Below are 21084 nucleotides of genomic sequence, written 5' to 3' on the forward strand. Positions count from 1 at the left end.
TCTTCGTCTGTTTGTTAGACTGGATCCGTTGTCCGTCCTTTCCTAGCCCACGTCTACAGCGGCCGCTGCTAACTCAACGGCTAGGAAGTATCACTTCTGTAGTGATTAAGCTCAAAGTTCATACCATTCGCCACCAAAGCTCACGCCGAGGCTGGCTTAGTTCTGTACTTGACGTATGTCCTTCTAACATAGAGGCTGCAGACCTCACGTACTGGAACATGTGGTTATCTTTTCGTCAAAGGCTTATATAGTGGAGAGGGGGAAGGATGTGTTTCATCGTTTATAACCCCTGTCTCTTCACAGGGGTGGGCCACTGATCAAGCAGGGCACTTTCCTTATGAAAACCCAATTCTCTCATTTGGAAGCTAAAATTACATTTAATCCCCTAACAAACAATTTCAATATCAAACATTTCAATTGCATAACAATTCCATGTGACTCTGATAACTAGAGGGTGGATACTTTCCCAGGTACAGTTTATGTCGTCCTGTCATCAGTCATAATGTCTCAGATGACAACTGAACTGACATCCATACTCATTACGTTCCAAAGAATATTTCCAACTGGTTTTATTACCAAAATATGGTTCCTTTCCCCATTTGTTTGATGTTCCCAGACTCTCTATATTTAACAGGACAGCAGTCCTTCAGTAGGGTCAGTAAGAGAGGGGAAGGGAGAAAGGTATTTATGGGGGGGTCATAAACCTTACCCACAGGCCAACGTCATGACAACTGGATTCTCTTTCTCTCCTCTGTCGGAATGATGTGACAACCCACAGGCAAGCTATTAAAAAACTGATGCAAGAATGTTTAGCACCATGACCTAAGGATGGATGCAGAGGATCATCCTGCCTTTTTTATGCTTGTGCCTCTTTAGGAAGAAATAGCTGTTGACACGGGCACCAATGACGTGATTTGGTAACCTGCTCTAATTTTTCTCTCTAATTTCTCAAGGCACACTGACAACCCAATTTCCATTAAATATAATCTGGCAGTTTAACACTGGCCATAAAAGTCAATGGGGTAGAGACATGTATTGTGCTATGGCTTTAATTATCTAGCCTCTTCAACAGCTGCTCTGTGTTTGTTTCTCCTCTCCCTTAATAGTGTGTTCTCTCCCCTCTCTTTTCACTCCGTATTTTTTGTCTCAGAAAGACAAGACGTATTCTCAAATGTTAGTTTTACTCATCAAGTCTAAACACCACAGTTAAAGTGCCTGAGGTTTAAAAGAGCAGATTGCAGATGGATTGGGATCCATCTTCTCACGATGTCCATGACGTCATTGTCTGGGCCGCAAGCACGATTGAAGGAGTCGATGATACAGAATCACAAATTCTGTTGTTGTAGCTTTTAATTGGTGTGAAATTACTTTTTTGTAGAGGCATAAGCAACTCACTTTGACGGGTGTAATTGATTTTGATATGGCTGACAGACAACTGATGGAAGTTGTGCACTGCTTGACATTGCATCGTTCTTGTATAAACAAAGAAATGGCAACAGTTTTCCGGGCTGCACTGTTGAGCATGAGAAAATGGGAACGCCTTTACACACCCAGATGCAGTTACACAGCCCACCACATTTTCATTACATGAGTAGCTAATGAGCCAGGCATGGAATCATGTGTGCAGGGTAATAGCTAATGAGCCAGCCATGGATTCATGTGTGCAGGGTAAATTAGTTCTGGTGCTACCAGTCAGTCATCAGTGAGTGGAAATCATTGCACTGAAAGCCATTGGACCATAGAGTAGGCATTATTAAATAATGGGATCACCTCAAATGTCACAAATGTTGACATTTAGTAAATGAGGGATACAAGATAAGCAGGCCTACCTTTTGATATTGATTACATTTAACTGACAATGAGAACAGCAATCTACAGTATACTCTTACTCTAACTGTCATTGGATATTTGTGTGTGTGGCACCTAGATTCGTGTCCAGACATTGTAAACATTTGCTTGGACAAGGTTTGGTCTGATGAGGTACAGTACTTCACAAAGCATACAGAATACGTCCTGTATTCAACAGTGGGCTAGCAGAAAGCATTTTTGTGGAAAGTACAATAGTGAGAGACACCCATGAGGGACAACATCTGGGGTTCAGCTGGCGTGGTGGTGATAGAAAAAGGAAAGCAAGTTTATAGATAACAGGGGTAATTGGGAGAGAAGGAGAGACTGAGTTGGTAATGAAACACCTTTTCCAGGTGCAGAAGTATATGTTTGCATTTTGTTCCAGTGACATATTTAAGATATGTAAACGGTTTATACACCTGGCATGAGAGCCATCAAAACATAATGAGGGTCATCTTCAATGTCTGTACACACAAATAGGTTGTGTCAAATATGTACATTGTTGTTTCTTATGGCCTTGGCTTTGACTCCTACAGAGCACAGCGTTGGATTTATTTTTCATTACACAAGCGTGGAGGCGTTATTAGATTCACAAAGCATACTCATGTCATGGATGCAGCCAAGACCTGAAGCATGTGCCCTATCTCCAACCACACTGTTCTACGGTCACAAATGTATTCCATTTTGACTACCTGCCAAAGCCTTTTCAAATGTTTGAAAAGGCTGGGTGGGTGGCATGTTTTTATTCCATATGAGTGTTCTGGTATAAGGAAATTATGTAATTTGAATTAATTGTTTACATACTGTCCATTATCCACCAGGCAGTGATCTGGCAGTTGCCCATTTGGAAACCCTTTGAACAGCCACCAATCCAACATAATCACCTCTTGTTTCAGGTCCAGCCACCTATGCACAACACAGCACATGAAAACACCAGGAATGAAACACATTTCTGAATTTTAATATATCTATGTTAAATAGCTACCAGAGAGAGGAGATGAGCAATGCAAACAAACACAAAAAACACCCCCACACAACCCACTTGTGTTGGCGCATAGATTTCTGTATGAAGCACGTCAGACTGCAAGGTCCTCATTTCTGTTGCTTTGTAAAGTCTCCTCAGTCCTGTCCTTGGACCAGATACTGCTATACACCTGCAGGGGAAGAAAGGTGCAAACAACCAGTCAACAAACAGCCAGTGCGAGTCATGCACATGGGAAAATAGGACGGAGCTAAGGATTGACTGGGGGCAGTGTTCCTCACTGGTAATTGGCAGAGGTTTAGATCTTAATAAATTCAACAGATGTTCGAAGAGCCCTAAGCGATGGGACAGCCAACTATGGAGAGATTTGCCCTCTTTGTGCTGGCGACTTGTCCTTGTTTTAAGATGCTCCAGTTCTGACTGTCTGACTCATTTCTGCTCAACATTGTCACATTGCTTTGGAAGTGAACTGGATTGTGGTTCTGAAACACAAAGACTGGCCCATGTTGGTCTGTTACACTTTAACAGCAATACCAGTTTTCCTTTGAGCCTGTATGGTGGAAGAAGTCGTTAGGAGACAATTCAGTCTAAAGTATCCATAGGGTTTGATATATAGATATATGAAAATGTAAATTTCTGTGACCAACAATGAACCCTACTGAGGGGCTATTGTGAGAGATGTGGCCTGCATAGTGTTTCACTATAGGCCTTCTGCTACCACTGACACACCATTTGACCATAGATAGCTTGTTAGCTCGTATTACCTCACTTAACTGCAATTGTCATGAGAGAGATTATTCATTCATACATTTTCATTAACTGGCACAAGTCACATAATGTGGGCTCCGTGGCACACTGTTTAGTTCGATGACATTCCTGTTGTTTATAGCGCGTTCCCACAGCAGTCACACGCTTTGATCATCTACCACCATTCCCTTTCAAGTCCAGGGGTTAACTTCACACAATTTAACATTGCATATGCCCCCTCTCCTTCTTTCCCAGTGTTTTCTTCTTGTAACCTTGATAGAATTCATCAATGTGTTTTGTATCATATGGGTCAGTTTCATTTAATCGCCTGACAGAACCCTTCGCATTTTGTCTGTTTTATATGGAAATGTATTTAGCCCTCTTCAATTATCGTAAGCCTAGTCTCTGGCAATGTCTTTTGTTTTTTTCCTCTTTTCTCATGAAGAATTAAATAACTGATTTTGCCCACAGAGGAGGGTTATGTTTCTAAATAGAGCAATGGGCTGCAGTTTATTTGCATTATTTAATACTCAATGAAATAGTTAAATTAAATTGCACACATATGCTGTTCCAGGGGAAACAATGTTACAGTGGTTAGAAAGATGATTCAATTGACAGATACTTGAACATGTCCTCTTCACAGTCAGGACAAGAGGTTTCAGGACTTCTGAGATCGCTGTCCAAATTAGTTGTCTATAACTTTTAACAAGGGAATGAAAGCTCACAATGATAATAAGTATTGCTTTTATTATTGCACATAGTAGAATGAGTGGCCTAGTTTTAGTACTACTATTAGTTAGCGTTATAATTTAATGCCTGAAGGCTGGTCACAAAGTTCTCTCCATCATCTAGCTGTAAGAACCACAAATAGGTTGTGTCAAATATGTACATTGTTGTTTCTTATGGCCTTGGCTTAAATTGTTAATGTTCAACCCTCTTTCTGCCATTGCACCTTTACTCGTTTTTCTTTCTCCAGATTTGAGTTCTTCGTCTCTAAAAATAAGCCACCCAAAATTAGCTCTATTGTTTGGCTGCCTTTCTGCAGACAGACAGCATACGGACTTTGTCAAATGTTCCTGAATATGTTCACTGAACCTGAAAAGAGAAATCTCTTACATACTGTATGTTGCTGTCTGGTCAGGAGGAAAGACGAATGGGAGTAGTATGTGATCCCATTCAGGCAAATCAATGCTGCAGACGTAGGTAAAGGTGACATAAAGGTGAAAGCATCCCAGACGGATTGTACTTCCTAGATTTATCAAAGTAATGTAAAATCTCTCAGACAAAGAGTAAAACTTTGAATGTCTTAGATAAAGACTAAAGCCATTCACCCTTGAATTTGCAAGAGTTACCACCCCCACCCCCCTTCTTCATTTCCCTATGGATGTTGGTCTGTCTCTATCATTATCATGTTTCCAATATTGGAAACCTCGCTAGCTTACTGCCTCTATTGTAAATTGACATTTATTCAAAATTCTAGGGGGACATAAAACAATTACGCCTACTTCACATGTTTTTGACACTGCCAAACTAGGGTACACTTTAACACACACCAATGGCTCTCGCTCATTTCTCTAGTTTCACTCTGGTTGCCAAAGAGAGACCCAAATGTAATGCTGCGGAGGATTCAATTCCTGGATTTGTTGGAACTGACAAAATTCATGGGAACAACAAAGGAATAACAGATAATTTACACTCCAGATTCTTTCATGGGTTCTTTGAGTTTTTAAATCTCCCTGGGTTAGAGTCAATGTATGTTCCAAATTTGATGTATTACATGGGAATGTATTTTAAGGCTTTTTTTTCTTCAATTGCTGTATGCCCTCTGCTGATTTTCAGAATGCACAATATTTCTATTTTAGTTACCGCTAATTAGCAGATTGTACTGCACTCAACTGATGTGTTCTTCATTCCTTCTTAACTCCCTTCCCAAAACAGACCCACACAGATCATGATCAGGGGCTTATTCAGTGTAATGCATTAATTACAACATTGCATAGAAATGTAATGTACAGTGCCTTCAGAAAGTATTCACACCCCTTGACTTTTTCCACATTTTGTTGTGTTGTAGCCTGAATTTAAAACTGATTGAGATTTTGTGTCACTGGCCTACACACAATACCCCATAATGTCAAAGTGGAATTATGTTTTTAGACATTTTTACAAATTAATAAAAAATGAAAAGCTGAAATGTCTTGAGTCAATAAATATTCAACCACTTTGTTATGACAAGCCTAAATAAGTTCAGGAGTCAACATTTGCTTAACAAGTCACATAATAAGTTGGATGGACTCACTCTGTGTGCAATAATAGTTTTTGACTTGACTTTTGAATGCCTCATTTCTGTACCCCATTACTGGGGCCAAGCTTCCTGCCAACCAGGACCTATATACTTGGCGGTGTCAGAGGAAGGCCCAAAAAAATTTCAAAAACTCCACTCACCCAAGTCATAGACTGCTCTCTGTACTACCACATGGCAAGCGGTACGGGAGCGCCAAGTCTAGGTTCCAAAAGGCTCCTTAACAGCTTCTACCCCCAAGCCATAAGGCTGCTGAACAATTAACTAATGGCCACCTGGACTATTTACATTGACACCCCCTCCCCTTTGTTTTTACACTGCTGTTACATGCTGTTTATTATTTATGCATAGTAACTTTACCCCTACATGTACAAATTACCTCAACTAACCTGTACCCCCCGCACATTGACTCAGTACTGGAACCCATGTCATTTAGGGTTCCCGAGTGGTGCACCGGTCTAAGGCACTGCATCTCAGTGCAAGAGGCGTCACTACAGTCCCTGGTTCGAATCTAGGCTGTATCACATCCGTCTGTGATTGGGAGTCCCATAGGGTGGTGCACAATTGGACCAGTTTTGGCTGGAGTAGGCTGCCATTGTAAATAAGAATTTGTTCTAAATGACTTGCCTAGTTAAATAAATTAAATAAATAAATTATATAGCCGTGTATTTTTTGTTATTTTTTAAAATTACTTTAGTTTATTTAAATATTTTCCTAACTCTATTTCTTGAACTGCATTGTTGGTTAAGGGCTTGTAAGTAATCATTTCACGGTAAGGTTTACACCTGTTGTATTCGGGGCATGTGACAAATAACATTTGATTTGATTTGACGGGTGGCGGGTTCAGGATAAAAAAGAAACGGAATGGAGCTAAGCACACTCAAAATCCTAGAGAAAAACCTGGTTCAGTCTGCTTTCCACTAGACACTGGGAGATGAATTCACCTTTCAGCAGGACAATAACCTAAAACACAAGGTCAAATCTACTCTGGAGTTGCTTACCAAGAAGACAGTGAATGTTCCTGAGCTGCCGAGTTTGACTTAAATCTACTTTAAAATCTATGGCAAACCTGAAAATGGTTGTCTAGCAATGATCAACAACTAATTTGAAAGAATGTTGAAAAGAATAATAGGCAAATGTTGCATAATTTATTTACTTTTATTTATTCAGGGGAGCCTTAATAAATGGTGCTCTGAGGACAAAAATTCCATCAACACAACAAAAAGATAAAAACTACAAGACAGCGGTAAATACATTACATTAGGTTATTACAAGTTATAATAGTCAATTGAAACAATTGCACACTTCAGTAAACCAATTTAACAACAGGGTTTTAAACCCCCCTATCGGCACCAGGGAATCCAGGTGTAATTTGTTTGTTTATTCCATAACTGTGGTACGTTAAAACTAAAGGTGAATTTATCAAACTTTGTGGAGACAAGCAGGACCTCAAGTGTTTACAAACCCTGTGAACAGGTTTAGTATCTCATGTTTTATATTTCAACAGGGAAGTGAGGTATGTTGGAAGCTTGTGGAGCAGAGCTTAGTAAACAAGAAGGGAGTAATGAAGTGATCTACGGGACTTTAGTGAGGTCCAGCCGACCTTCTGATACAGGATGCAGTGATGAGTATTAAAACTGTCACGGCATCCAATGGCTTAAGAGTAGTGGCTGCTGCAATCTGGTAAATGGTGTCACCATAGTTTTATGTTTGGGGACAAATCCAATACTGTCGGTACTGAATGCACCAAGCTGTCTGTCTAAACTACTGGCACACAGCTGGGACACCCATGCATACCCCACAAGACATGCCACAAGTCCAGAACAGACTATGGGAAGCACACAGTACATAGAGCCATGACTACATGGAACTCTATTCCACATCATGTAACTCATGCCAGCAGTAAAATTTGATTTAAAAAACAGATTAAAAAACACCTTATGGAACAGTGGGGACTGTGAAGCAACACAAACATTGGCACAGACACATGCATACACACACACACACACACACACACATACACACACACACACACACACGATAACATACGCACTATATATACACATGAATTTAGTAATGTAGATATGTGGTGGTGGTGGAGTAGGGGCCTGAGGGCACACAGTGTGTTGTGAAATCTGTGAATGTATTTTTAAAAGTGTATAAACTGCCTTAATTTTCCTGGACCCCAGGAAGAGTAGCTGCTGCTTTGGCAGCACCTAATGAGGATCCATAATAAATACTAATACTAATACAACACATTACTGAGTACCACAATCCATATTTTGCATCATGATGCTTGTAATCAACTTCTTCAGGCTAGGGTCTATTTTTCTCCACTTCCTGTCTGACTGACGTGCCCAAAGTAAACTGCCTGTTACTCAGGCCCAGAAGCCAGGATATGCATATAATTGGTACCATTGAATAGAAAACACTTTGAAGTTTGAAGAAATGTTAAAATATTAACTACAACACAATTGATGCTCTTGCAATGGAAAGCATAGGGGCATATGCAATTCCAGCTCCCAGATTGCAATTCCTATACGAAAAAAATTAAAAAATAATGTATGAAATGTATGCATTCACTACTGTAAGTCGCTCTGGATAAGAGCGTCTGCTAAATGACTAAAATGTAAAATGTATCGCTTCCAACAGTCTTTGTACAAGGTTTCATGCTTGTTTCTTCCCAAACGAGGAAGAATTTAGAGTTTTACTACTGGGAGTCAGAGTTGGAAATCAGTCCGTGCGAGCGACAAAGAGGATGCGCACCTGCTAATTTTGCTTTCCTGTTGAACACACTTCTTTCCGTAATAAATATTATATTTTAATTACATTTTAGGGTACCTGAGGATTAAATAGAAACGTAATTTAACTTGTTTTAACAAGGGGTAGTGAGTAGTTTTTGGATTCCTTTCTCTGCGTGTTGAACGAGTGGATTACTAAAATCTATGGCGCCAACTAAACTGACTTTTTGGGATATAAAGAAAGATTTGCATGTTGTAGCTGGAACCCTTTGGATTGCAAATAAGAAGAAGATTTTCAAAAAGTAAGTGGATATTTAATCGCTATTTGTGAGTTTACAAAGCCTGTGCCGGTGGAAAAATATGTTGATGTCCTCACAAAATTGCATGGCATGCTTTTGCTGTAAAGCCTATTGGAAATTGGGCAATGCAGTTAGATGAACAAGAATTTAAGCTTTTAACCTCTTACATCTAGACGTTCTGCTAGCGGAACACCTGCTCCAATATCCAATGATAGGCGTGGCGCGAATTACAAATTCCTCAAAAAACCCAAAACTTCCATTTTTCAAACATATGACTATTTTACACAATTTTAAAGACAAGACTCTCCTTTATCTAACCACACTGTCCGATTTCAAAAAGGCTTTACAGCGAAAGCAAAACATTAGATTATGTCAGCAGAGTACCCAGCCAGAAATAATCAGACACCCATTTTTCAAGCTAGCATATAATGTCACAAAAAACAAAACCACAGCTAAATGCAGCACTAACCTTTGATGATCTTCATCAGATGACACTCCTAGGACATTATGTTATACAATACATGCATGTTTTGTTCAATCAAGTTCATATTTATATCAAAAAACAGCTTTTTACATTAGCATGTGACGTTCAGAACTAGCATTCCCACCGAACACTTTGGGTGAATTTATTAAATTACTCACGATAAACGTTCACAAAAAACATAACAATTATTTTAAGAATTATAGATACAGAACTCCTTTATGCAATCGCTATGTCCGATTTTAAAATAGCTTTTCGGTGAAAGCACATTTTGCAATATTCTGAGTAGATAGCCTGGCCATCATGGCTAGCTATTTTGACACCCACCAAGTTTGGTACTCACCAAAGTCCGATTTACTATAAGAAAAATTGGATTACCTTTGCTGTTCTTCGTCAGAATGCACTCCCAGGACTTCTACTTCAATAACAAACGTTGGTTTGGTTCCAAATAATCCATAGTTATATCCAAATAGCGGCGTTTTGTTGTGCGTTCAAGACACTATCCGAAGGGTGACGAAGGGTGACGCGCCCGGCGCGTTTCATGACAAAAAATGTCAAAATATTCCATTACCGTACTTCGAAGCATGTCAAACGCTGTTTAAAATCAATTTTTATGCGATTTTTCTCGTAAAAAAAGCGATAATATTCTGACCGGGAGTCGTTGTTTTCGTTCAAAGACTGAAAATAAAAACATGGAGTCTCCTCGTGCACGCGCCCCCAGTCTCATTGTTCTCAGATCGACCACTATCCAAATGCGCTACTGTTTTTCAGCCTGGGCCTGCAAAGGCATCATTCAACGTTTTGCCGCCTTCTGAGAGCCTATGGGAGCCGTAGGAAGTGTCACGTTACAGCAGAGATCCTCAGTTTTCAATAAAGAGAGTGTAGAAGGCCAAGGAATGGTCAGAGAGGGCACTTCCTGTAAGGAATGTTCTCAGGTTTTGGCCTGCCAAATGAGTTCTGGTATACTCACAGACACCATTCAAACAGTTTTAGAAACTTTGGAGTGGTTTCTATCCAAAGCTAATAATTATATGCATATTCTAGTATCTGGGCAGGAGTAATAATCAGATTAAATTGGGTACATTTTTTATCCGGCCGTGAAAATACTGCCCCCTATCCATAACAGGTTAACCGATATAAGACACTTGTATGTACCTAAATGTTTAATATCCATAATTTTTATGATTATTTATTTGAAATGTGTACCCTCCAATTTCACTGGAAGCTGTCGACAGGTGTCCCGCTGAGTTTTTTAGGATAAAAAGAACCTGGATAGAGCTAAGCACAGGCAAAATCCTAGAGGAAAACCTGGTTCAATCTGCTTTCCAACAGACACTGGGAGACAAATATACCTTTCAGCAGGATAATAACCTAAAACACAAGGCCAAGTATACACTGGAGTAGCTTTCCTGAGTGGCATAGTTACAGTTTTGACTTAAATCGGCTTGAAAGTCTATAGCAAGACTTGAAAATGTCCAGCAATGATCAACAACCAACTTGAATGAGCTTGAATAACTTTTAAAAGAAGAATGTGCAAATGTTGTACAATCCATGTGTGTAAAGCTCTTAGAGACTTACCCAGAAAGACTAATTGCTGCCAAAGGTGATTCTAACATGTATTGACTCAGGGGTGTGACTACTTATGTAAATTAGATTTCAGTATTTCATTTTCAATACATTTGCAACATTTCTAAAACAGGTTTTCACTTTGTCATTATGGGGTTTTGTGTTTATTTAATCTATTTAATACATTTTTAATTCAGGCTGTAACATAACAAAATGTGGAATACGTCAAGGGGTATGAGATTCTAAGACTGTTCTACTCAATACATTTCTATCTGTCCATTATGCAGTGTTGCCTCCCTGAATAAGCCGCAAGTATGGTCCTCCTCAGAGAACATCTACCTGAACCAGACAGAGCACAGACAGATTTAATTTGAATAACTAAGGAGCACTACAAAATTATTACACTCTAGGTCAGTGTTTCCCAAAATGGTGGTTTGGGACCCATTTGTAGTTTGTGGACAAATCCTAATGGGTGCCATTTTAAGAATGGCCTATGGGCTAAAAAACTTTTTATCTGGAGTCAAAAGAAAATCTAGAGGGCTTATACCATGGTTTCTTCAGAAGCTGCAAAGTAACAAGGAATTGCAGAGACAGCAAACAGCATGCAAGATGGCACATTGGCTCCTAGCTTATCCACCATTATGTCGCAAACTTCTAGTTTGCATAAATGGGGGACATTCTACTCAAATAGTCAGCAAACGTTAACTTGTTGATTGTCTCTTTTTGTGTCTTCCTTTCATTGAAAGTGACTGATCTCCGGTAGTTTGATTGCTAGAGGAAATGCCTGGTAAAACTGGGTCGTTAGATGGGTCATTCCCCCTAAAAAGGGAACCACTACATTTCTTTACCCAATCATCTATACCAGCCACCAGTGTAGACAGGTAGTGTCTGGGCTCCAGTTTGGGCTGTGTGTGCTGGGCCCTATATCCTCAGTGAGCACGGGGAGTGGGAAGGTAGGAATTTAACAAGGGAATAAATAATCGCAGTACCCAGCAGATAACAGGCTAATTCTATCTGCTTCAGCCTTCAGCTAAAACCCAAACAGAACAGGAGTATCTTTCCAGCTTCTCTTGCTCTAAAGCCTTCTGACGAGGTGTTCTCTCTCCCCTCAAGTGACAAGAGTCGGATCGTGCATTCACATGGGCTTTACATATTAATAAAGACATTCTGAATAGGACATGGTTTCATTCCGGGCTGTTGATTGTCTTTTTCTTCTCCTCTTTTCTTTTTCTCCCCCACGTGAGCGACAAAGTTAGCTCAAACCGAATGAACAACATGCATTTAAAAAAGGTTTTGAAATATTCACAGTGGATGGTATGGTTGGTGAAGAAACCATAATGTGACTCAGTGAATCATTGCCCTGTCAAGAGGCATCATGACCATTGAACTGGTCTCTCTTGTAAAAATAGATTTAATCTCAGTGAGAAGAACCTGTTAATAAGAGTTGAATAAATAAATGAGTCAGCCAGGCAGGCCATGAAGGGTCTCAGTAAGAATATGAAAAGACAAATAATGAAAGGGGGACATGGGACTGGTCTACTCTTACTGTAGTTGCACAGCTGTTATTACCATGGACCGCAAGAAACTGCTACAGTCAGTGATAAAATACCTCTATCAGCTTATGTAGAGGATAATAGACAGATGTGCTATTGTAAAGGAGCATACAGGAGCCATATGTTTCTGGAGGAGAACTCTATGTGCTCTTAGAGATTACCTTAATGTTCGGAGCTGTTATAGAGGAAAATAGACCTCGATGATCTAAATAACAAATGAGAACAAGCCACAATGAGCAAACAGTGGTGCTATATGAGAGTAAACTGTGATGGGGAAGGATGGGACCACCCTCGGCCCCTCTATCTTCCAGTCCAACCATGCACCATAGAGGAGGGATGGCACTCAAGCAAAAAGCCATTTATCTGTTGAACACACGCTCTGGATTATTTACGACTGTTGTACATGGGACCCCTCCGGCAGAATTTCAATGTCCTTGCAGCTGCCTGCACAGAACAGGTAAATCAAAGTGACTGTTTCAGAGAATGAGCTATGTAAAACCATTAGGGCAAATTGCAGAAATCGCCGGAGCTAACCTTACTAGCGTTCTGGAGAGCAGAACTTTGAGAGTGAATTCTGTGTATGCTGAGAGAGATGTAGCTACTTGCAATAGTGTTTTATGCCATTAAGGTCACTTGTAAAAAATATTTTTTTAAATGAGTGTAAGTGGATTCACCTAAAAAGTGGGAATATTTATCCGTCGACCAAGGAGAGGCGAAACTAATGAATATACTGTAAATGGAATTCTATGCACAGTCACGTGTGCTGTGTGTCTCAATGTGACCTTTCCATATTAATGTGACACGCTGGTTCATAGAACCCCTTTAATCAGACATGGTGATTAGATGATGTGAAGAGTGCTGCTCTTAGCCCCTCATTCTGCTGATGCACAATTACACATTTTCATTTCTTTTTGAACACCAGTAAATATTTTTCTGCTTTTAGGGACTGTGCGTTATTTGTAATGAAGAATACCTGGAGAATATCGGACCTCTCAGAAATAATAATGGATGGCCCTCCCTTCAGTAAAATATATTTTTTACCCGACCGTCCCTGAATGCTTTTTGAAAAACAAGTCTCCCTCCCCTATACCCAAAATTGTAATTAAAACATAGTGTATATCAGAGGACATGCCTACTGTTTCCCTCACTCCTAGGAAAGAGAAACTATTTTTTGTTTTGTAAGCTTTATATGTTAGCCAGAATGTTGTGGATACGCAGACCACAGCAGTCAAGGGTAAGGGTGAAAGTAGCATGAATCTATCTTATTTGCGGTCCGAGAATGAAATAGCCTTTTATAAATGTATTTCATGAAATTCTACATGACTGGAGACAAGCAGCACCTTTTTTAATACCACAACAGAGCATGACTACGAATTAGCTAAGTGCTGCAGTACCGGGGACATTTTGATTTCTATACAGGCTATTGTTAAAAAAGAGGATAGTCTAAGTTTTGAATGGTGCTAAAGTTGTCTATCAACTGTAAAACAAAATTGCGCAACAGAACCAGGTACAACTGAAGTATCTGATCATCAATGAATTTGAGAAAAAGCCATTTGTTTTTTAATACAGCAGCCTCATATCATCAGGCAGGCCTATATACACTTATTTGAAATGATTTTCTTTTGGGAAACAATTTTCAAATGTATTGTAACAACCCTGGGTTTATAAGCGCGGATATCGACTCTGCCGCTTGAGCATGCTTTTGCGGCACAGTCGATAGCACGCTGGACTTCAGGCTAGAAGGTCGAGGGTTCGAGGCCTGCTGTAATGGCTGTTGAATGGAGTAGACCAAGGCGCAGCGTGGTTAGTGCTCATCTTTGTAATTTAAAGGAAAAATGGAACACTTTACAAATAAACAAAAGACGACAGCCAAACAGTTCTGTCAGGTAAGATAACTAAACAGAAATAAACCACCCACAAAACCCAAAGGAAAACAGGCTACCTAAGTATGGCTCCCAATCAGCGACAACGATGTACAGCTGTCCCTGATTGAGAGCCATACCAGGCCAAAACAAAGAAATACAAAAACATAGAAAAAAGGACATAGAATGCCCACCCTAGTCACACCCTGGCCTAACCAAAATAGAGAACAAAAACCTCTCTATGGCCACGGCGTGACACCTGCTTCCCTGCCTGTTTCATTGCATTGGTGTCAGAAGTGACCGGACCTTGCACCCACGACAGTGCGTGTGCTTGGCCAGTTACCGCGGTCCTATAAGACGTAGAGTCACAAACTAGCGCGAGGATGCACTCTTTGAAAGGAGGGAGTAGTGTAACGACTCTTTATAAGCTCGGATATCGACTCTGCCGCTTGAGCATGCTTTTGGTGCACAGTCAATAGCGCGCTGGACTTCGGGCTAGAAGGTCGAGGGTTCGAGGCCTGCTCCCTGCCTGTTTCATTACAGTATTATATTTTAGTCCATGATATTATTGTTACAAAGTAGATTTGTGTTGACTGTTATTAGGGCTTAAGAATATAAGAGCATCTGCTAAGCTAAATAAACAAACTAGGCATGCATAGCTCACTTCATGATCCTCAAAGAAAAAGAATGGCCAAACTCGTGTTTCTAAAAGTGAATTCAAAGGCACAGCCTAAAGAATTTTACTCTCATTATTATTTCATTCCAAGTCATCATTTTTTTTACATTTCATCTTATACAGCCTAAATGCAAAATGTATAGACATGTTGTTGAAGAGCTGTTTTTGAAATGCTGGGCGTTCCTGCCAGCCTGTAGCGTGTCACAAATGCTTCACAATGTGTTTCTTAAATGGCAGGCTATAGCCTTGAAATAATAATAATATAGCCTAAATAATTCATTTTTATTCCTTCTTAGGCTACCTGGCTTGCACTTGACTGATTTAGAGTTAGTATGTTGTTTATTAATAGCCTGTTGAAATGTTGAACGTCAATTGATAGTGACAGAATCAAACATCACTTCCCAAGCAAAGTACATTTTTGTCTCCTAGGCTATAGGTTGTAGTGCAGCATCATAGAGACAAAACAAATCATAGAGACAAAACAAATAAATCCCATATGCATCGGAGTCACATCTTTCCCCGACATTTTACAGCTTGTTTTTAGCATTGCTGACTAAAGTGTAGTTATTGATTGCTTTATATAATCAGGTCCATACATTTTTTTGCTAAATATTAAGCTAACAAGGGGTATGCCTATGCTTTAAGACCTTTTCTTTAACAAAAGCCAAAATGCCCCCACACCCTCACATAACCCCTCAATTCAACCCCTGGTTTTAATATAACACAGCAAGTCCTTCACTGACACTAAAATATTTAAGGAGTGTGTGGTGTGTTGTTGGTGAAATTACAAGATTATGTTATAATGCTTTTATTGCATCAAATGTTTGTTTTATGCAACAGAATAGGGTTCTTAGGACTCTATTTTGTCCGTGTGATCTGAGAGGATCTTTTGAGATAGGGGTATCTGGAGTTGATAATTGATTTATGCCATAGAATGAGTTGGTGTTTCTGTGCCCTGAGGTACCAGGGACGAGATGGGAGCCTTGTTTTAGGGGCCAAACTGGTTTCCTTACAATAAGAACAGTCTTCACAGCAAATGCTATCTGGCAGGGGGATACTCCTTTCTCATATTTCAAATCTCACCTTCTGACCCATTCCATACATCTGTTCTTTGTCATGAACATTCAGGAGGATGTAATTTGCTATAAAATGCTGTGGCTCAAATCCGCTCGTTGGGCTCTCAACAAATCATCTAAGGGTGGTTCGTCGACCAGCTTCATTATTGCAATTTTTTTTAAATCTTTATTTTAACAGGGAAAACAGACTGAGACCTGGATCTCTTTTACGGCTGTGCCCTGTGTAAACATGTTGACATGTACAGTTTTAGGCATACAGACAAGAACATTTCAAACATACAAAACAAAGACACAATTCAACAGAAACAATCACAGACAACATCATATTGATCCTCCATAACATTTTTAAAATGGGCAAGGGAAACCAGAGTGTCTAACTTAAGTTGGATCTGCAGTTTGTTCCATAAATAAGGCGCAAAGGAACTAAAGGCAGTCCTACCCAACTCTGTGGAGACCGCAGGAGTCTGTAATGTAATCCACATCTGTGATCTGGTTTTAAAATTTGTATATCTAGTGGAAATTAATGATGATATATATGGAGGTAGTTTTAAAAGAAGCGCTTTATAAATAAACAAGAGAGCATGTTGCTCTCGCCTCACAGATAGAGAGGCCCAACCCACATGTTGATATAGGATACAGTGATGAGTTTTGTAACTATCACCCGTGATAAACCTGAGTGCACAATGGTAAATAGCATCCAGTGGTTTTAATGTGTTTGCCGATGCATGCATATAGATAATATCACCATAATCTAAAACGGACATAAAAGTAGCCTGCACAATTTGTTTTCTATTTACAAAGGACAGACAAGCCCTGTTTCTGTAAAGGAACCCTATCTTGAATTTGAGCTTTTTTCCCAATTCAGTAACATGTTTTTTAAAAGAAAGCTTATCATCTAACCATACCCCTAAATATTTATATGCAGAGACCTGTTTGATTTGAGTACCATCCAAGCTAGTGATTACAAAAGTGTTTCTAACTGAGAGTTTAGACCTAGAAAAAAACATGACATTTGTTTTCTTAGCGTTTAAAACAAGTTTAAGCTGTAAAAGAGACCCCTGTAGTATCCTAAAATCAGACTCCAACTGCATTAAAGCTTGGTCCGCTGTTGGAGCAATAGAGTACATCACTGTGTCATCTGCATATAAATGGAATTTACAATATTTGACATCATCACCAATGTTGTTTATATAAAGTGAGAACAATAGTGGGCCAATTATTGAACCCTGAGGCACCCCTTTAAGTAACTGTAAGGAGTCAGACTTGACCCCGTCGACCATGACGGCCTGAGTTCTATCTTTAAGATAGTCATAAAACCATCGGCAGGCATCAGTGCCCACTCCTATAGATGACAGCTTACTCAAAAGGATAGCATGGTCTACAGTGTCAAAAGCTTTTGACAAATCTACAAACAACGCAGCACAGTGCTTTCTATCATCTAAGGCATTTGCAATATCATTTACAACAAGCATAGTGGCCGATGTGGTACTGTGTTTAGATCTAAAACCAGATTGATTGGTGCTAAGAATACTGTTAGCAGAAAGAAAAGACTGTAACTGTTTGTTGACTATAGATTCTAGGATCTTTGCCAGACAAGGGAGCCTAGAGATGGGTCGATAGTTATCCAAATCACTACCGTCACCTCCCTTATGTAATGGCAGAACAAAAGCTGCTTTCCACACCTTAGGGATAATTCCTGTGCTTAATGTTAGATTAAAAATGTGTGTCACTGAACCAGCAATGATAGGTGCAGCACACTTAAGTAAGAACGGGTCTAAATTGTCAGCGCCTAAGGATTTCTTAGTATCAATGGCACACAGGGCAGCTAGAACCTCTGCTTCGGTTATTTTCTGGAAACTAAAAACAGGGTTACCATTTTTCAGAGTAACGGTTGAAAAGCAAGACGAAAAATCAACTAACTGGCCAGTGCCACAATGGCCACTTTTCCTTTCAAATAAAAAACCAGCAGAGATGAAATGCTTATTAAAAGCATCACAAATATCATTTTTCTCACTTAGGATACAGGAATCTGAGGTAATTTGCTTAGGAAGAGAAACAGCAGAATTCCCCCGTTTCAGTGAATTAACGGTTTTCCAGAATTTTGCAGGATCTCCTGCAGAATCTGTCATAGCATTAAGGAAGTAATTTGATTTTGCCTTTTTGACAGCTGCAGTACATTTATTTCTCAATTGCCTAAAAAACAGCCAATCAGCTGGAGTACCTGTTTTCCTCGCCAAGGCCCAGGCCCGATTCTTTTGCAGGAAAAGACCTGACAATTCAGGAGAGAACCAAGAACTGGTTCGGTTTCTTACTCTGTGATTCTTAAGCGGGGCATGTTTATCAGACATAGAGGTAACAATAGAAGAGAAAAAAGCAAGGGCTAAAACCGTGTCCAGAAAGCAGCAAGTGGATAAAAACTCAGAGTGATATAAGTCAAGGGTAAAAGCTTGCTGTGAGAAATGTTTATAATTTCTCTTAGAGATTATACAGGGATCAGAGTGTTTCAGCCTGGTATCTCTAATACAAGCAATAGGGCAGTGGTCACTGATATCATTTGCAAAAACCCCACTGGCTGTGTATTTATGGGGGGTGTTTGTTAGAATAATGTCTAGTAGAGTAGATTTTACTGGGTTCTTAAAGTTGGGACGGGTTGGTTTAGTTATCAGCTGAGTTAGATTTAGCTCAGTACAAATGTCTTTTAATTTATCGGATACTGGTGAAAGCCAATCCAGGTTAAAATCTCCCAAAATCAGTAATTCAGAGTTTGCATAATTAGACAGTATATCAGATAATTTGCATAGAGTACAAGGAAGAGCTGAGGGGGGGGCGATATACCCCTCCTAGAGTTAAACGAGCATTATTACCAAGTACCAAATTTAAAACTAGACATTCATATTGCTTTGGGACAGAGGTTGATATGGACACAGAAACATTTAAGCAGCATTTTACATAAATCGCGATACCACCACCTCTACCAACTCTATCAGCTCTATAAATATTGTACCCAATCAACTGAACATCTGAATCAGGCACAGAATCACACAGCCACGATTCAGATACAACCAATACGTCAACATTTGATTGCGAGACCAACATTTCAATAAAGTCCAACTTTTATATCAGGCTTCTAGCATTCAAATGAATTATTCCAATGCCATTGCTACAGGAATTCATATCAGATGGAGTATCCAAGGTAGCACCTGAAGCTGCACTGGATGAGCAATAAACCATTTTCGAGCTATTGACAGAGCTCAATTTTATGGGGACAAGATTACTACTAACAATACCTCTCTGCATGTGAGTAGTATTCGCAATACGGTGATTGGACAATAATCTAGGAATTGCAGAAAGGTTGTTAACTGTAGTTTGTTCCATATTTGCAATTGAGGGACTAATTAATGAAACTGGGAGAGGAGCATTGAACGTAGTCTGATAGGGGAGCGTACAATCCCAAAAGTCAACCCCCGAAAATACACAACGTCAGGTATCAGAGGCTCTACATGAGGCAAGAGTAAGAGACATGTTGGTGGAGAGGATGCTGGAGCCATACCTGTTAAGATGTAAATTGTCCCGAAGAAATAGACCTGGTCGGTCTGTAAAAGCTGCAAAGTTATCCACAAATGGAATTCCCATCGTGCAGCAGTATCCCTTAATTAATTCATTTTGAATAAAGTAATATCCTGAATGGTGATTGACCTTGTCTCTCCTCATTATTGATTAGAATATCCATGACAGGTGACTGAAGGAATTGGCTGACAAATTATATGGATAGTACACTATAATTTAATCTGTCAAACAGGTAGGCCAACCTCTTATTTCTTGAATAGGAAAAGTAGGCTCAACACAATGCCCTGTTGTTGTAAGTAGCCTAAAGCCACATTAAAATGAAGACTGTTTAAATTAATTAGGCCTTCTCGAATTAGCCTACTTTCAGAACACATGCGCTGTCCATCTTCGTGGCTGCCGCTTCTTAGTAATGTAAGTTATGTATATTACTTGAATATGGCTTATTGTGAGGTCAATAACTCTGATAAATAGCTTCATTATGGTCAATGAAACATGTTGTTTTTATTCAAATTAATTATAGCAGTAGCAAGCTAATAACTTTGCCCTGTGCTTCTCTGAACGTTCTCGTTGTATAGCTTAGGCCTATAGCCTATAGTATTGGCTATGGATAATTTTATTGAGACCAGGCTAGGCGCACTTCATATTGTGCACCCAGCAGAGAATCAGAGATGATGTGCAGAATCGGGCACACATGAAGATATAATAAGCAACTAATTCTCAAATATTAAGCAATATGACATTCAATCAATTCCAAATGACATGGACTAAATAAAAAAATACTAAACCCTCCCCCTGACTGAAATGGAAAAACCATGACCCTCCCCCATTTTCCTCCAGGTAACAGTTGTGTAAATTTCAACTGCTCCCTTAGTTGTTGCTGGGGTTTTTTCAGGAGATTTAGCCATCAAAGTAGTCATCAAAGTAGTCTCTGGATGTTACAGACAGATATGTGGTCAGTCCCACTGTGTATGAGAAAGGGACTATGCTTCCTTCTTTGTCTGTTAAGTGAAATAGAAAGCCTTGTTTTCGTGGACAGCTCACTTTGTGTCCTATGGATGACCTCTCCCCTGAGAATCATGTTTGCTTTCCACAACAATTGAGTGGCAGGAACCCAAAATCAAAGAACGTTGCATTCAACAAAATAGTTCGCAAAAATTCAAATTTCTTGGAAGTCATCCGCTCATTCAATTTAAAAACAAGTTCAGTCTTCTTTACTTGGTTGACATTTGCAACAATTCTCCTGATTGGCCCCACATTTTCTCTCTCTTATTACATTAAAACCTCAATTTGCAACAATTTGCCCTAAACAGAATTAGTAAGTCAATGAACAAACCAGGGCAATAACTTATCTGTGGCAATATTTAATATGTAGTATGCCTCATGCCCT

This window comes from Salmo trutta, chromosome 28, assembly GCF_901001165.1.
Source record: "Salmo trutta chromosome 28, fSalTru1.1, whole genome shotgun sequence".
Taxonomy (NCBI): Eukaryota; Metazoa; Chordata; class Actinopteri; order Salmoniformes; family Salmonidae; genus Salmo; species Salmo trutta.